Raw genomic sequence first — 19,920 nt, forward strand, 5'->3', positions numbered from 1 at the left:
TCCCTGCAAAATAGGCCAGTTTTAGTTTTATTCCCTGCAAAAAAAATTTATAGCTTTTGGTCCCTGCAAAATTTTTTTATAGCTTTTGGTCCCTGCAAAAATAGGTCAGTTTTGGTTTTAGTCCTTGCAATTTTTTTTTTTATAGTTTTTGGTCCCTGCAAAAATATGTCAGTTTTGCTTTTAGTCCCTGCAAATCTTTTATAATTTTTTTTATAAATTAAAAAATTCTGGAAAATTGAAAAATTAATAATAAAATTCTGGAAAAATTAATAAAAAATTGAAAAAATATTTAAAAAAATTGGAAAATCGAAAAATTAATAAAAAAATAAAAAAATTCTTAAAAAATTAAAAATTAATAAAAAAATTGAAAAATATATTAAAATATTCTGGAAAAAATGAAAAATCAATAAAAAAATTGAAAAAAAATATTAAAAAATTCTGGAAAATTGAAAAATTAATAAAATTGAAAAAACGGAAAAAATTAAAAAAATCTGGAAAAATTAATAAAAATAAAAAATGATTAAAAAAATAAAATAATCTAATAAAATGAAAAATAATGAAAAAATTCTGGAAAATAAAAAATATTCTGATTAGTATATATGTCGAAATTTCGAAATTCTGGAAAAAATGTATTTTTTGAAAGTTCGAAATTTTGATTAGTATATATGTCGAGCTTAGGTTTTTTCAGTGTATTTTTTCCCTTATTCTCGGTTTATAAATACCCAAAAGTTCCCGCTTTATAAATACACAAAAATTCCCGGAAAAAATACTAATGAAAATTTCGAAATTTCGAAAAATACATAAAAAACCTAAGCTCGGTTTATAAATACACATATTTTTTCCCTTATTCTCGGTTTATAAATACACAAAAATTCCCGGAAATTTTTTGAGAAATACTAATGAAAATTTCAAAAATTTCAAAATTTTTTCATTAAAATTTCATTTTTCTAGAATTTCATTTTTATTTTCGAAAATTTAAAATTTCATTAAAATTTAAAATTTTGAAAATTTCATTTTTCTAGAATTTTAATTTTTTTAGAAAATTTTCTAAATTTTATTTTTTCCAGAATTTTTTTAATCTTTTTTATTTTTTTCAGAATTTTTAATTTTTTTTATTTTTTCCAGATTTTTTCATTTTTATTAATTTTTCAATTTTCCAGAATTTTTTAATATTTTTTTCAATTTTTTTTATTATTTTTTCAGATTTTTTATTGATTTTTCATTTTTCCAGAAGTTTTTAATATTTTTTTCAATTTTTTATTAATTTTTTATTTTTCCAGAATTTTTTTAATTTTTTTATTAATTTTTCGATTTTCCAGAATTTTTTTAATTTTTAATTTTTTTTTAAAAAAAATTATAAAAGATTTGCAGGGACTAAAAGCAAAACTGGCATATTTTTGCAGGGACCAAAAACTATAAAAAAAAATTGCAGGGACTAAAACCAAAACTGACCTATTTTTGCAAGGACCAAAAGCTATAAAAAATTTTTGCAGGGACTAAAACCAAAACTGGCATATTTTGCAAGGACCAAAACCATATTTTAGCCTAAAAAAATTAACGACACTCGTTATAAAATGAATGGAGTACCGTTTATCTTGGGCTCTAATCAAAAGTCAGAAGTTCTCTATAAATCAACCACACAACTTTGATGAAATTTGATTTGTATAGGAGAATAAAGACAAGGAAACAGTTCTGAATGTTTGAGGTCATTAATGCAAAACGTTTTCCATGTTACTACTAGTATATCATTATTAAAAGCAACAAGAATAACAACATCCTCTGATACATTTGCCAGCTCTCCTATTTCAGTTCTTTGATTTGATAAACAAAAAGAACAGCTAAGAAGGTAAATGAAAGGTGCGAACGAAAAGCAAAGGAGAAGAGCCTATATATAGAAAACGAATATTTTTTTTGTGTGGTGGCTGTGGTTTAAACTACCTTGCATATTTTATGCATTGTTCGTACCAACTGAGTTAAGCTGAATATTTTAATAAAAGGTTGAGGGAACAACTCGATTTTGATAAAAAAATCATGATATTAATTAGTACACCTTTCGGTCACTAATATAAGCAAAAGTTTGATTTTTAGATTCATTCATTAAATGACGTATGTAGCCCATAATAAAGACTACATAAGTCATTTAATGAATGAATCTATAGACTCTTCACATAAGTCATAATTCATCAAATTTTTGCTTATATTAGTGACCAGAGGATGTAACAAATACTATAGACTCTTCACCAAAAAATAAAATAAAATACTATAGACTAAAAAATATGTGGTCTTTTTTTTTTTTTTTAAGAAATACTAATAATTAGATTATATGTATTTTCTCTAATTATAAAAAATATAGACTAATTTTAAAAATATTAATTATTGCCATTTTTTTATGCCTCCACTTATTCTCCATGTAAGTGAATATATTTAATAAGTATAGTAGGTTTTTTTTTTAAAAAACAACAATTTAATATTATTTTCATTAAGGCTTAAGGCTTATTTTTTTCGGTAAACCGTTGTAACAGATACATTTCTTTCTTAGTTCTTCTCTGACACTTCTTGTGCTTGAGAGACTAAGTTATGGTTATATATTCCATTTTATGTTCTTAATTTTTTTTATTATAAAAAGACCTTATAGTATCACACATTTAATTTCCCTTTTTCGTAAATTTAAGCTTGGGTGCTTCTAGCTACTGTAAACCTTTTACCAAGGGGTTAAAGTAGTTTCTTAATTTAAAAAAAGTTAATTGAATTGATAACAACAGTAAATAAATAATTAAAATGTAGTGATTAATCAATGATCTTCGGTTAAAAGATGAATCATTCGTAAAAATCCTTCAAATCATTTTTTATTTCTACCGAACTCGATCCGATTACCATGATTTTTCCTTAGAAACCACGTGGTTTAGAAGAAAGAAAAAAATTACAACACAAATACAATCCCCTATGGTAGATCAGTCCATAAGATCTACAATCCATTAGAGGCCACTCAAATTTTATCATAATTTCGTCCGTATATTTTGCCAAACCTCAATGCTGTGCACTCATTTTCAGGTTCAAAATGGGGTTGTTAAAATAAACCATTTTAGGAGAGTAGGGTGGGATGTTCTCTTTGTACCAAAATAAGAGTGGTTTTGCTTTGGTTAGGCCAAATTCACGTACCATCTTTATTATTTCCGAATAGGACATAAAGCTAAACTATCTAACATTACACCCATACATTGCCTGACATGTATTTACATTATGTGTACGTAATAATTAATACTAGCATACATAATTAGAAACTTACGGAAGAGAAATTAGAGAGAGAAATGCAAGTTTGAAGTGACGTTTTCCTAACTGTTTTGTGTTGGTTCTCCTTAAAAAAAATTCCTATGAATATTTTTTTAAAATTAATGATAATCATGATATGATACGATAAATATTTTTCCTTGTGGAAAAGGAACTTTGATAGATAGCCAACAGCCCACCAATGATAAATAGAAATACGTCTCTTCCCTCAATCAACCCTCTTTGCGTTTGGCTTTTTCTTATGCTTATTATTGATTTGGTTGCTATCAAACAAAGACACCCACCTTCCATTTTCAGATACATTTATCTCTTTTTAAAGATAATAAATAACGTTTTATATTCTCTATCAATCAACCTTTTCAGTTGTAAGTTTAGATTCCACAATGTGTATAGAATTTTTCGTTTCTTTTTTTCTATTTCCAATTCTTTTTCAATTTTGAGGAACATTTTTTTTTATGGAGATATTTTAGGTACATTTTCTTATAATGGTATATAATTTTTTCACACATACTTAAAGTCACACAGTCCAATATGAACTACACCATGATGATTTGTGTGGATTACTCATATTAACCATTGAATCTTATCTTATAGTTTTTTTTAGGTGGTGTCCGAGATTCGAACCTCGGACCTTGCATATATTATACATTGTCCTTACCAACTGAGCTAAGCTCACGAGCACCTTACATTTTTAATACAATGTAATAGTGTTTGTTCCCGGTAATATAAGAGCAGTATAGTTTTGGTGATGACTGGAATATTTTTAATTACATTGTTGGTAATTTAAATCCTTCCACTTTTAATCCTTCGTAAAATTTGACCATGCCATAATAATGACGTGTCATTTTTTTTTCAAGTAGTTTAGTGGATAGAGCTCACACAATTAAATGTGTAGAAGTGAGGTGTCCGAGGTTCGAACTCTGACCCCTACATATAAAATGCAATATTCATACACACAGAACTAAGCTCACAGTGATATTCTGATATAGCAATATTAGTTATATGTGTCATTTTAACCATTTCTTACATTACAATAGAATATTTGAAATAAAAATGAATGATTTTTCCCCTCATCACCTCTACCCCGTCCTAAACAATAAAGAAGGGGGATTGATAAGTCAATAATTAGTTGGTTTTAAGTGTCAAGTTTATTAGGATTTTATTTGTTTTTAATTTCTTTTTAGAACTTTGGTACTTCAATTTGTTTGTTATTTAATTTCAGGAACAAATATGGTGAAAGATTGAGTCTTGACACAAAAGAAAGGGTTTTGGAGCATGGTTAAGGAAATGAAGGATCTAGAGCATGATTTGGGGATGATTGAGACCAAAAATATGAAGATTATATGCAAAAATATCAGGCACGGCGGTGCATAACAAAGCCCAGACCGTGCGCCCTTGCATTTAGAAGTGCCTTTAGGACCAGAAAGCTTGGCACGGTCCATGCCTGCACGCGCACGGCCGTGCACGACCTCCAACCCCCTTTTTGTTGTTTTGCGTTTAAGACCGGCACGGTCCATGCCAAGCTGAGCACGACCGTGCCAAGTTCCAGCTGCTATGTTTGTTACTTTTTCAGACCTAAAAGCCCATGGGTTGCTTGCTATGTAATGTTTATGCCTTTTCTTCAGCCTTAAGTTAGATTTTAGGCTATAAATAGAGCAGCCACCAGACTTATTATTCATCTTTTGTTCTTGGGAATTTTCAGTGACAACTATTTCTTTGAATAAAAGTTCTTATTTTCTTGTTCTTATTTTCTTGTCCTTTAAAATTCTGCACTTTTATTTTCAGCTATTTACTTTCATGTTATTCTCCTTCTCCTTAATCTTTATGTCTACAATGAACATGAGTGAGTAGACTTCTTTGTCTTGGGATTGTTGGATGAGTCTAATGACCTAATCCTATCAAGTCAAGCCTAGAACCCTAATTTTTATGTGAATCTATTTTTCTAATCTAATATCACCGTTCTTAATTCTTATTTCAAATACTAACTGAAGTATCGAAAGAATAAGGTTAGTATTGGATATGTGAGATTAGACAAGGGTTACGAAACATGAGAATAGTCTAGTAAACCTTGAGACCTTAAAGTTTCGCTCTTAATGGGTTTCGATAACGATCAACCATGAGAATAGGTGTGGTTGTTATTGAAACACACTCATTGATTTCGAGAGAAACCTTGATATGCTTTAGAGAAACCGGTCTTTATAAATAGATTTAACATAAGAATTAGGTATTAGGGTTGGATTGTGATGGATTTTTCATTATGACGAACCAATAATACCGAGGCGCTTTTTATTATTATTTTTCATCAATCAAAATCCAAACTTTTAAACCTTTAATCTTTCAGCTAATCACCATTAAAAAGAGAATCATAATTACAACAACTCCCTGTTGGAACGATACTTTTTACTACTCTGATAAAAATGTGCACTTGCGGAAATAACACATCAAGTTTTTGGCGCCGCTGCCAGGGAGTTATTAATATTGATTAACTTTTTAGTACCGGTTAGACTGCAATTTTTCTTTTTCTTTGTCTTTATTTTTCTACCTTCAATTGCTTTGATCGAGGACATGGCTCAAAACCACTATCAATGGACAAGTGAAAGAGCCATCACTATTGTGGCTCCTTCACCCTCTAAAAAAGAGGCAGGTATGCATGAAGTTTCTGCCCTTGATCACTTGAATGCTAAGGTGGACGCACTTTTTCAAAAATTTGATAAGTTAACTGTTAGTGCTGTCACACCTGCCCCTGTTTTACCACCTTGTGAAATTTGTGGAATATTTGGTCATACCGGCGTTGAATGCTAACTAGGTAGTGTTGTTGAAAGTCCTGAGCAATTGAACTATGCTCAATATAATCAAGGAATGAGGCCAAATCAAAAATTTTGTAATAAAACCCCTCAAAATCCTTTTGGACAACAAACAACACCACCCGATTTTGCAAACAACCAAAAAGTCCCTCAAAAATCCAGCTTGGAACTTTTGCTAGAAAACTATGTAATGGGTCAATCCAAGCAGTTACAGGAACTTAAAAATCAAACTTGATTTTTGAATGACTCTCTTGTCAAGCTTACATCAAAAGTGGATTCCATTGCTACTCACAACAAAATGTTAGAGACTCAAATCTCTCAAGTAGCCTAACAAGTAAGCCAACCAAAAACTAACAAAATGAATGCTATTACACTTAGAAATGGTAGGCAACTAGAGGACCCAGTAGGGAAACCTAAAACAAGTGAGGTTGAAAAGGAGAGTAATGAGCCACAAGGTGAGGAAACCAAGGTAGTGAGTGAAAAGCCAATTATTCCACCACCATATAAGCTAAAAATTCCATTCCCACAAAAGTTTGCTAAGTCCAAGTTAGATGAGCAATTTACGAAATTTATTGAAATACTAAAAAAGCTTCACATTAATGTTCCTTTTACTGATGCTCTCTCTCAAATGCCCTCCTGTGCAAGGTTTATAATAGAAATTCTTTCTAACAAAAGAAATTTTTTAGAGGATGAGACGGTGAATCTTACGGAAGAATGTAGTGCAATCATTCAAAATAAACTGCCACCTAAACTTAAGGATCCAGGGAGTTTCTCCATACCATGTGTCATAGGATCCGAGACTATAGAAAAAGTCATGTGTGACTTGGGAGCAAGTGTCAGTTTGATGCCATTGTCCCTTTGTGAAAGGTTGGGTATAGGGTAGAGAAACATTTTGATCGTCAAGCTAATGACGTTAAAAGAATGTTGTGTGGGAGGCAACCCACGGGTTTACTTGTGTTTATTTGATTTGTTTTTGCAGGTTTAGAAAGAAGAAAAAAATGTCCAGGATGATAAAAAGAAACACGGTTTTAGAGTAAGGAAGTTTGGTTATGTTCGTTTGCAAGAAAATGCCTAAGAAAGATGTGAGCTTTCCTACCCCTCTTCTATTTTGTTTACTTTTGATTTCATTGAGGACAATGTTTAGCCCAAGTATGGGGGGAGTCAATAAAGTGTCGTGTTCTAGTTTAAGTGTCGTAGTGTTTCGAACTCCCTTGAATTTTAATTTTTTGTTCTGTTTTGTTGCGAAAGGCATGTGTAAGCAACTTGTTTTATTTGTGTTTTGTAATGTGACATAAATTTTTAAGTTTCTTCTAAAATGGATGTTTTTGTACATCAAAAATGATTTCTTGTGTTTTGAGTGTTCTTGCTATACCCGCATCATATTTCAATGTGAAAATTCTCTTTGTGAAAAGCACAATGTTGCAGTCTTTGAGTAAGTGTGTAGGTAGATTTTAAGGAGCACGTTCTAACTTCAATGGTAAATTGACCCTTAAAAGTTTTCAGAGTAAAAGTAGTATAAGTTTGTGTGGGGAAGAAAAACTTGAAAAAAAATAAGAGTGGCCGTAAAGAAACCGGTAATGGTTGGTCACCAAGACATTAAATGATCAAATGCCCAAAACTAGGTTGATTATCAAGAGGGTCGGAAGCAAATATATCTATAAGGAGACATCATTGACCTAGGGGGTAGGAGCTGCCCTCACTGGCTTCCCAGGGAAGGTGTTGTCATCCTGAAAACTAAAAGTAGCTTATGTAATTCCTTCTTACTCAAATGTCAAATGATCAAATAATTTCCACCTCTCTTATATGAAATGAAGAAAGGACTTTTCTCGGTAGGTTTAGTGTTGAGGTTAGAACCTGTTCCTCATAATATCTCTTACACAGGAGCAAGAAAAAGCTGGACTACACACACACACTCACTTGAAACTTGTTGTTGGGTCGAATAGGTTCATGAGAAATACTTGAAGTTGTGATTAGTGTACGCTGAAAAAGCTGTTTCTTTTTTTTCATAACAGGGCACCAATGTCTCTTTTTGTACTCTTCTAATCTTATGTATCATCTTGTCTCACATATCATTTGAGTTACCTCCCTCTAAGATCTTGTGTTGGAAAATCCTCTATTTTCATCCTTCAAATACCACTTCTGATATATGGGACCCCACCATGGCTTCTTCTCATTTCTTCCTCTTTACAGTCACATCTATAACCATTACTCTAAGTTGGGTAATCAAGCTCTCTCTAGGTATGACTTTAAAGTCAAAGCAAATCAAGTTGGGTTTTTATTGGTTATAACTTGTCTTAGGTAAATGATGGATATATTTGAGAAAGTAGTGTAAAATTGGAGTTAAGTTCCTACTACATTTTTCTATCTATTTCAGCATTTGTACATTTACCAATCAGTTGTGCCTTAATCAATCTAGAATGGGTACAAAGCGAATACCTTTATTTTTCAAGGGAACTATTTTTGATTTTTTTTTTTGTTTTTTGCTTCATTTTTATTTCTTTTTGAGAAACTTATTTTTAATTCTTATCTCTTGATTATCTTGTACCGCATGCACAACTTAGAATGTTGATAATTCTAGAAACAACCCTCGAATTATTTCAAACCTATGAAAAACATTTTAATTCGTCTACCTATCTCCATAAAGAGTAAATATTTTAAAAATAACTCTGAAGGTCTATATCAGCTTATATTATGGTTTTCATTGAAAGATAGGGATTATTGCATGAAGAGTCAAACTTGGTTTAGCGAAGATTATATAATTCATGGGGTGGCTTGAAAAAGGTTCTGGTTACTAAAAAAATTGCCTCAATTTGTGTATGTATAACCAATAAGCATGTAGACAATAAGCGCAAGTTCAGGAAATGAACACATGGATGAAATCATTTATCCAAAAAGAAAAAAAGTAGACAACAAAAGTAAACAATGGTGTATATATATATATATATATATATATATATATAGGGTTATGATATAAGACACCTTTTGTGAAGGTGTCTTTTATCAAGTTACTCTATGAACATTTGCGAAAAGACACCAACTTACTTTTATGAAGGTGTCTTTTAGCAAAGTTATAACTAAAAAGTGAAAATCACACCTTAAGGTGTGACTTGATAAAAGACACCACCAAAGGGTGGCTTGTAACATAACCCATATATATGTGTGTGTGTGTGTGTGTGTGTGTGTGTGTGTGTGTGTGTGTGTGTGTGTCTGTGAGGCTCAAAATTTCCACCAGTCATGATTTGGTGAAGATTGTGTTAGCCATGTAATCCTTCCTTCTTCATCCCTTTACACTTTTAAGCAGTGCAATCGAAGACAAATAATTTCACTCAAGATGAAATATTTTATTTCTGGCCTTCAAATCACTCAAGCAGAGCATTAGGAAATTCTAATTAAACAAAGCATCAGAATTAACACCCTAGTTAGTGTTTTCAAAATGCAAGAATTTGAGTCCCCATTGTCTAGAAATTGAAATAACAAGACTAAATTCTATGGAAAGCAATAGAAACATGGGTTGCCTACCATGCAGTGCTCCTTTAGCATTAGTAGCTTGACGTTATATGTCTATAGTTCTCCAGTTGACACCTTTTTGGTCGGCCTATAATCTTCTTGTCCTCTCTTCCTACTTCTTATTTCCCTTCAACTTGAAGGTGGAATTTTCTATGACTGCGGTATAGGCTTCTGCACAAATGTTGTAAGTTGAATACTCCTATTTTAATGTATGATGGTTATCTCACTTTGGAAATCCATCATTTCATTTGCAGTTGATAAGAACCGTCTTCCCAAGAGCAGCTCATCTTCCTTCTCGTCGTCCATTTCTAAGATAATGAAATTAGTATGAAATTTGAGTCGGCCCACCTGCACTATTACATTTTCCACCTTCCCATAATGTTTGATTGATGCTCCATTGGCAAGATAAACTCGTATTGATGTGTACCTTGGTATGAGGTCTTCAAACTTGTTTAGGGTAGAGAGATACATGACATTTATAATTGAATCTGAATCGTAGACAACTTCCCCCATAAAGCGAGTCCCAATACAACAAGGAATGATGAATCATCCATGATCTAGTAGCTTTTGGGGAAGACTCCTCTGGATTGCCCTGCGATGGCTCTTATTTAACTAGAGTTGTTCCTTATGATCTGTATCTAGATGTTCATGTATGATGTCACTATAAAAATGCATGCAAAATGGATTAGGTTCTGAATCTTCTCACCAATGTGCTTTCTCCCTAAGATCTGAGAGTAGTCTCAAGAAAGTCTGGTAGTCATTCCAAACTTGTGTATGATTACAAGAAATCCTTGTATTAGCAACAAGGATTTGCGGCGACCTACACTACCATAGAAATTTGCAACATATTATATGCATTTGCTGCATACAAAATACCCACGTAAATTTGCGGCGGAGTTTTGACATTTGAGACGTAATTTACGCTCATGTAAAGTCTGACTTGAGAAATATGGGATATGTGGTATTATTATTCCGCCGCAAAGGTAGGGTGGAAAAAAATTTGAAATTTTGAAAGCGAGTATATCATGTCAGATTTCTTTCTCTAAATTATATAAGTAACTACAAACCATTGATTACTTGATTTTAAAACCTTTGAACAAAGTAGTTAGGTCATTCCTCACAATGTAAGCCTATTCTTAAGTTTATAGGCTTCCAATCCCTTAAGTTTTAGAGAAATTGGTTCATCATGCTATCCTATTCGCAATGCAAGGTAGGCAATGATCACTTTTTGTTTGACATTATCCTCTAGCTCACGATACGGGGCTCATAGGCCGCGATGTAAGATAGACGGTAGTGATCTCCTTGATTTCCATCATATTCTCACTATGCAGAGCTCATAGCCTGCGATGCGAGTTAGGTGGAAGCTGACTCCTTGGTTTCTTCATTCCTTGTTTTGTTTCTTCTCACCAAAAAAATTCATATCGACTATGTCTCAAGCTTAATTAATGATAAACTTGTAAAAAGCGTAACACAATTAAAGGACTAACTTAGAAATTGTGTCAAACTAAAAGGACCAAAAGTGGTATTTGACCAAAATTGATTATCCTTCTAATCAATGTCTACTATTTCCATTGATTTTTTTATATAAGAGTGCATGTATTTTATGTTTCAAAACGAATCTTACTAATATGAACAACTAAGTTTTTTTTTTTTGTCAGGTGGCCTAGTGGTTAGAAATCATATTCTTCAAGGTGAATAAGTGGGGTGTCGGGGGTTCGAACCCCAACCCATACATATAACAATGCATGTCCTTGCCAACTGAGTTATGCTCACGAAGATGAACAACTAAGTTCTTTACCCGCATTGGTTTATAAAAATGTGGTAACCCTTGTTTATATGACAATATATATACTTACACAACAGAATGCTTCTGGAAAAAGACCTAATATTCATATTATTATGTAGTATTTGATTCAGGAAGTAAAAATTTTTTTACATTAATTGTCGATTGTCTACCATAATACTCCCTCCGGTCCTATTTACAAGAGCCAATTAATTTTTTAGATACATTAAATAATTTATGTATTTGGTTTAGATTCTTGACTAGATACATAAATTATTCAATGTATTTAAAAAGTCAACTTTCTCTTGTAAATAGGACCGGAGGGAGTAATTATGATTCACTGCAGTCAACTTTTTCACACAGTCACACATTTATTACATTAATAACTGTTTGATCTTGATCAAACAACACAGAAAAAAAGTATTTAATTTTTATTTAAAATTCTGTTATCAAATCAGGATCGTCCGATTATGATCGGACGGCTGAGAATGCATGACTACGTGAATGCGGCAAATTGCCGACTGCAGTCAATCACGGTCCCTAACGTAATCCACTCCTTTTACTTGTACTTGAGATTGACTGTGCGTATTTAAGGTCTTACTCAACGCCCAATAATGTTTCACATGACTACACACCTTTACATGAGTTTGACACGTGTGCAGGTGGCAATGAGAGGAAAGTTATCTTGATTTGTGAAGGGAGCCGGTAGATTATTACCAAGTAGAGCTGTCAAAACGGGCTACCCGGCCCGCGACGGGCCTGCCCATGACGGGCTCGGGCTTTTGCGGGCCGGGCCAAAAAGGCCCGGAAGATAAACGGGCTCAAAAATATTTGTCCAAGCCCGGCCCTTTGCGGGCTACGGGCTTTCGGGCCAGCCCGGTTAATTTAGAATTTTAATTGACAAAATTACAACCATAGGAAGTTTATTTTAGTTTTAGAATATTGAGTGATTTGGTAACCAGACAATTGACAAAATTACAACCATACGAGACATATATGGCCAAGACAGTAATTCATAATTCAAACCTGTGGAGCTTCTTCTGAACGGTTCCACTAGTCAACAATGCTGATTTTTTTTTGAGAGGAACAATGCTGATTATCCTGAAGTGAAATAGAATAGGTGATAATAAATTAGAGAAGAAATGTGCTACACTTGTGAATCCAAATACTAGTACTAATGGGATGTATCACGAAGTACTGATTATTATGAAGTATCACTATCACAAACACTATAACGTGATCAACATTGTTCCTCTCAAAAAAAAATAATGTGCTACACTTGTGAACAATACTAGTACTGATTATTACGAAGTATCACTATCACAAACACAAAGTTGTGATCTTATAAAACGAAAATAATAGTCATAAACAACTGTCAATTATCAGAGCCTACCTATGGGATGTATCATTCATGTAAAATATAGGCTGACTCTCGTAAAATATAGGCTGAGAAAAAGACATGAATAAAAATAAATCAAACTTAAATTACCATGGCATAATTATTTATATAACAAAGACAAAGAAAAGCACACAACTGTTAAACATTTGTAATCAACAACCGTGTTTAAATTCATGCTTACTATTTGAGAGAGAAAAATGGAAAATAAATTCCAATGTTAAGGATGGCTCACCAAAGAACTGAAGATGATGAAGCTTGCGATGTGGTGTGGTGGTTGAGGATGGTGGCGCTACAGCAGATCTATGTTCAGTTAGAGTGGGCGGTGGAGGAGTGATGTGCGGCGGCGATGGATGAGTGACAGCAGATCTAGTCATGCTTTTCTTTCTTTTCTTTGTGAATGTGGTAGAGAGAGTCAGAGAGAGAATGAAGTGAGTGAAGTGAATTGGTTTCCTTGTATTTGGGATTTTGGGTTGGGCCTCTTTAGCCAAACATGAATTTTTTTTCCTGTACATCGTGATACAATTGGTGCTTTGGGCTGGGCTGGGTTGTAGAAAATTTAATATTAAAAAAATTATTATAAAATAAACGGGCTACCCTCGGCCCGGCGGGCTAGCCCGCAACGGGCTCGGGCCTCAACGGGCTCGGGCTAAAAAGGCCCGGTTTTAAACGGGCCAAAAAAATTATGTCCAAGCCCTTCATTTTTCGGGCTTTTTCGGCCCGGCCCGGCAGGCCCGGCCCGTTTTGACAGCTCTATTACCAAGTGCTTAGTGCACGCCAAGAATCTTTTTATTTTAGGCCTGGGACAGTGCAATTGCTTGATTTTGAAGCTTGTGTTTATTTATTAGGGTTAAATATGTTTTTGGTCTCTATAAATATGTTAATTTTTTGTTTTAGTTCTCTAAAATTTTCTTTCAACTTTTAGTCCCTATAAAATTTTCAATCACTACTTTTGGTCTCTATTTTTAATTTAATTTTTGTATTTTTAATGAAATTGTGCAGAAATGTGTAAAATATTTAAAAAAAATTCCTAAAAAAAATTAGAATTTTTTAACAAAACACAAATTAAATATGAATCTTTAACCTTAAAAAATATAAAAATTCATGTTTTGTTAAAAAATTCTGAATTTTTTTTGGAGTGATTCTTATAATATTTTGAATTTTTCTGAAAAATTTTATTAAATAATATGAATTCTACATATGAGCTTACTTTAAAAGATGGACCAAAAGTGAAGATTGAAAATTTTATAGGGACTAAAAGTTGAAGGAAAATTGAGAGGGACTAAAACAAAAAGTTAACATATTTACAGGGATCAAAAACATATTTAACCCTATTTATTATACAAATTTTAGAATACTATGTATTTTTATTTATGGATCATGTTAACCAGTGCCCAAGGAAGTCAAAAGAGAAAGTTTTAAATTAAAATGCCACTTTTTATATTTTTAAAACCTTAAATGCACAAGTTCCAATGTAACATTACTATATTTGGCTTCCTTAACCAGTGTTCCGGGACATTGGTTAACATTTCCCTTTATTTATTTAGATGTATAAAATATATCATATGGCTATATCTCTTTCTAAAGTGACACGTGCACGTGGTCGTGTCCTAAGTTTTGTTTCGATAAATTTTGTATTGGGTGCTTCTTTTAAAGTGAATTAATTAATCAGATCTAAAAAATACTTGTTTGATCCAACATGTACTTTACCTTTCTTTGCATTTATGCAATTTCATTGGAAGACATCTTTTCCATATATAAGTGTTATTGGTTAGTACCCAAAAAAGTGTTCCTATTGGTATACGCTTGTTCTAGGAAGATTTTTATGTTATTATCTCGATAGCAAAATGACATAAACAACTCCAAATTAGTTCGCAATCAAAAGCAACAACATTGAGAGAGGTCAGTATTTTGTTTCTTTATAAACTCTTTTGGATACCTAGATCAATTTTTGTCCTCTTTTTTATTTTGTCTTGTTCAACTTTCCAACGGAATAGAAAAATGACCATGTATTTATGCTAGTACATGTACTACATATCTATTGTTGTATTCTAGTCTTAGAATTGAGTGAAAAAAGTATTTTGGACTAATTCTTATGATATAGTAAGACATTAGAATTTATCTGATAGTCCAAAAACAAATTAATGTTTCGGTCCCTAGCTAGCCATCTCCATGAAAGAAACTAGGGGTGGGCAAAAATACAACTCCATGAGGGAATATCTTTTACAATATATATATGAGGTTTGCTAATATCGTCCAACAAAAAACATGAAGGTCCAAATTAACAAGTGTGCACCTTTTCATTTGGACAAAAATATCATTCATCTTTATTATTTAAAACTAATAACTTGAGGGTTAATTTAGTAATTTTCATTATAAAATATTTGTTAACTTGCGCCAGTTTATTAACTTATATCCGCTTTTGTTATGAACATATTTATGTCAGAATTACAAACATTAAACAACCTAAAAAAAAAAGACAAAACGGTTAGAGTTAGCCTTTTCCTTTCCGAAAATTGAAGTCAACCGTCGGAAATTCAGAAATCTGGAGCTTTTATTTGATCGGTTGGTCATAGCAAGACTGTCTGAGGAGAGCTAGTGCATATGTGACTAGTAATTTTAACCTTTTAATTTGAGTAAACCACCAAATTCGTCATAGTCATCGTAAGTCACACTCAAATTAGTGTTTGACTCTATTAATATTTATAAATAATTATTGTCTTTGTCAAAAGTTTCTTAATTAGATCCTTGTCACTGTGTTTCTGTCACATGACGAGACACTTAATTGAGAAACATTTGACAAATATAAGGATTATTTTGAAATATTATCAAAAGTTTCTCAATTTGATCTTTGTCTCTGTGTTTTTGTCGCATGACAAGGGACTTAGCTGAGAAACTTTTGACAAAGACAATAACTATTTTGAAATATTAGTAGAGTCAGGGACTAATTTGAGAGCGACTTACAAAGACAGAGACCAATTTGATGGTTTACTCCTTTTACTTTATTTTTATTTTTCTATTAAGATTTTAATTTGTGATAAATAAAATTGTTAAATATATTTTTTCGTCATTCAAAATTAACGACTTTTTGTTTTTCCGTTTTCATAAATGGTTCATGCTAAATTCAAATTTTTTTTAAATTTTTGAATGCATGCATGTTTAGAAGATTATAAAAAAATTAAGTGATTTGTTCTTTTCATGTTTCAAAGAAATTGTCCTCCTCTTTGAATATGTTACGCATGGTGCAATTTTACTAAAAATGTACGACTGTGATACGAGAGAAAATATAAAAGCCTAGGAAGACGCCTTAAGGTCGATCAGCCTCCCATATTACAAAATAAAAAGACTTTCTTCATCAAAGAGAAAGTCATCACCGATTCGATCGAGCATTGTGATGTATTTCTGGAGGCCTAGCATTGGAATACATACCGACCATCAACAAAGGCTTCATACCCATCAACAGCCGTCACACTTTCCTCTTGAGAGGCGAGGGTTTGGTCAACAACAACAATGATAGTGACCCGAAGAAGAAAAAGAGAGATCGATGGTGAGAGAAATATAGTGAAGGCTACAAAGTGGAGGAGAGAGGAGAACAAAATTATAACAAAAGAAAACAAAAAAAAAAAGACAAAAAGATGGTAGAAAGCAAAGTCATGCAGGGAAAATTGGTGTACGATCATAAGGTACAAGTATTAGGTTTTTTTTTTTTTTTTTTTTTATCATTTTTGGAAGTTTAAGGTAAAAATGACCATGAAAATACACCATATGACTTCAAATAATTGTGTAACAAGACAAAAATAGTTGGTTTCATTAGACAGTTTGAAATTTTTGAGCCACAAAAGCATGTAATGGTTACAAAGTAGAAGAAAGAAGGAAAAGAAAGCTAATCAACATTAGAGGGAAAATGATGATAAGTTAAGAAGGGGGAAATCAGAATGAACCATGAGGTTATGAAAATAAATAGTTTGGAGAGGAAGACTCAAAAAGCATTAATGTTGAAGTAACCATCGCCTAGAAAAATAAATAAGGGAGTTATGACGGAGAAATTATTGTCACGAATGAACACAAAGAGAGATTGATCAGTACCTGCAGACGGTTAGATTGCATACACTATTTCAGCCTTGACTTTCAAGAGTTGTGTATAATCTAATACTATATATAAAGAAAACTACCCCTTTCAACACTTTTGGGCTGAATTTTTCTTTTCAAAAATACCCTCAATTTTCAGTACAAATAATACTTTTAACAAATAGATAAGAATAAATTTAAATACTAAGACAAATGTAACAAACACTGTGAATATATAATTTTTTGTTTTTTTTTTCTTTATCATTTAAAAAGTGTAACAAACTAAATAAGTATATTTATACTTACTTTTTCATCATTCCAATTATACCCTTAAACAACTTATTTCTATAATAAAATTGTTGTTGGTGTCATTAAAAAATAAATTTAGATTATATTTTTTTGTTATATAGAATTATTGTCTGTGTCGTTGAAATAGATAATCATGGTTAGTTTGATTTTTTATAACTTGAAAGCAACAAACATTTATATTTTTCTTAGTTTTAATTTAAATCAAAATTTCATAAACAAAACACTGTTCATAATTTTCAAACGTTAGCGCAATAAAAAAAAACAGAAAGATGGACACGTGAGTACCTAATAATAGATTGTTGGTGTAAGCCCCATAGACCAATAGTTTTATGTTAAACTTATGCTATCTATCATGACTTTTATTATTAAATAAAATAAAGCATTCTCTATTATATTTGTTGTAAGATTAATAAAGTACCTGGAATAGATAGTTCAAGTAATGGAACATTAAGTAAGACTTAATCGTGAGATTACATTAACAAAAATAACGTTATTCTTAAAATATTTGTAATCAAACTTTACTATAAATTGAGATAATAATAAAACGTAGAGACTATTATGTATGCCGATTGATGACCATGTCTCACAGGTCATAAATATGAGCTATTAAATCTATACATAAGTATAAACATTAGGAGTAATATTTATACTATATTGATCCATGATGAGAATACTACATAGTATGTTATGAATGTGTCATAAGAGATATTCTCATAGTGGTAATGGTGTATACCACTCTTAGACCTGAAATGACTATGATCCCTAGATGTGGACTCTAAGTGTTTTATTGTCATTCAAATGTTAACAATAACACGATAACTATAAAGTTGGTTAATGGGCAGTTGACGAATCATGTTGAGGAACATGAGTATCTTAGATGAGATTTTCCCCTCATGCATAACTGGAGATGTATCTTTAGGGGTCTTGATGAAATATGACTGTAAAATTGCATGTCAATGCTGAATTAAGCAAATATGGGATATTGGACTTATTCAGTACTCAGTATATTTCGGGATCAAGAAATATAAATATTGACTATATACAAGGGTGCACGGTATATGCCTTGTCTTCAATATAAATATGAGGGGAAAAGGGTAATTATACACAAGAATATTATCATGGAAAAGGTTTCTACATATCACATGACATCCTCGTCACTTGAGTGGCAACGACATATTGCTAGATGCTTATCATTGTTTATAAAATTAATATATGTTTTAATATTATTACCAATAAAAGGAAATCGGTTTTAGAAATTAGTAGGATTAAATTTACATTGTATAAATACACAATTTAATGGAGATAGATTGTTGATGTGAAATAGTTTTTTATATTTCACGGATATTCACTAAGAATTGATCATACTGGCACATAAATCTATATTGTGCCATTATTTTTCAAATACCGGAAAGTTATTTGATTCATACTGAACATAATTATAAAACTAGTTTACACTCTTGTAAAAAAAAAAAAAAAAACTAGTTTACACTGTTGCATCTTCCATTTTCTCAAATATATACGTATGTATATCATGACATTCATACACACACACATGTATGTATACATATGTCATACCCCAAATTTTGACCAGTTAAAGTTTTTCCGCTTTTTAAATCGACCAATTTGTTTTTATTCGTATTTTTAGTAAGTTGAACATTTCTATTCATATTTTAGCTCGTTAAAATATTTTTAGTTGTATTTTAAGTAGTTAAACATTTTTATTCGTATTCTAGTTGGTTAAAACCTTTTTTTGTTCAAGCAATTAAATATTTTATCATATTTTTGTAATTTGTTTAGTTAGTTAGAACTTTTATAGTCGCATTTTAAGCGGTTACTTTTATAATCGTATTTTAAGTTTGTAGTTTTTGTCTTATTTAGTTATTATTTTTCATTATTTATTTCATTATTTAGTTTTAGTGTTTAATTTATTTATTTTAATTTTCCTTTTTAGTTAATTGGTCCTTTTAGTCATTTTGTCCTCAAGGTTCTTGCTGCCCAAGTCAGGGGCACTTTGGTCCAGTAAAATTTCATTTTAACCTAATTAATCACTATATATAGTACTGTTCCAATGATTGGAGGGGAGGCTGCACTAACTCCCACACAAACACATAAAAAACGGTAGCCTAAAGAAAAATAGATCTAGCACTTCAAGCTTTTCACAAGAACATTCAATCACAAAATTTTCCAGCAACATACTTCTTCTCCCTCCATTCTTTCATCTAGATTATTAGGCAATAATTTTCAAATAAATAAATAATTTAGCACAAGATAAAGTTAGGAAAGAGGTTCCCACGGAGTACCGTGGTCGTTAGGGGTGCTTAACACCTTCCTCTATCGAAACCAACCCCCGGATCCCGAGTCTTCAATAAGGGTTTTCGACTCATCTTTTCCCTTCCCACAAATAAAGATCGAGAAGTCCAACGATTGAAGGTTCAAAACCAATTAATGGATTGACACCCGAAAATCATCGACTGCAAATTGGCGACTTCACTGGGGACTTAAATCCTACGCGGGTTAAACCCACCTTTCTTCCTTTATTTTTGTGCTTTATTATTTGTTTATGCTTTGTAAATATTTTACCTTATTACGTGAGGGGTGAGAAAATAAGCCCTATACCCGGGTTTGAGTGAAACATAGGAATAGGACGGGGTAAAATCATAGTGACATACCAAGAGCATTCTTGGACCATGTTTACAAGTGATAACCCTACTCGGCGGAGGCCTCACGGAAGGTAGTAGTCTTGTTAACATGAGCATTCGTGTTGA

General features: G+C 31.9%; 2 long non-coding RNA genes across 2 annotated transcripts; both read left to right on the forward strand.

The window, feature by feature from the left end:
- Positions 1-3,656: 3,656 nt before the first annotated feature.
- On the forward strand, positions 3,657-11,511 carry LOC146921414 (uncharacterized). Its single transcript, XR_015012142.1, has 2 exons — positions 3,657-7,174; positions 11,258-11,511. It is a non-coding gene; the product is annotated as an uncharacterized LOC146921414 (long non-coding RNA).
- On the forward strand, positions 9,245-10,646 carry LOC146921415 (uncharacterized). The gene is made up of 2 exons (XR_015012141.1): positions 9,245-9,760; positions 9,854-10,646. It is a non-coding gene; the product is annotated as an uncharacterized LOC146921415 (long non-coding RNA).
- Positions 11,512-19,920: the final 8,409 nt, after the last annotated feature.

This window comes from Medicago sativa, chromosome 5, assembly GCF_051527215.1.
Source record: "Medicago sativa cultivar Bolivia chromosome 5, Bolivia_mono, whole genome shotgun sequence".
Taxonomy (NCBI): domain Eukaryota; kingdom Viridiplantae; phylum Streptophyta; class Magnoliopsida; order Fabales; family Fabaceae; genus Medicago; species Medicago sativa.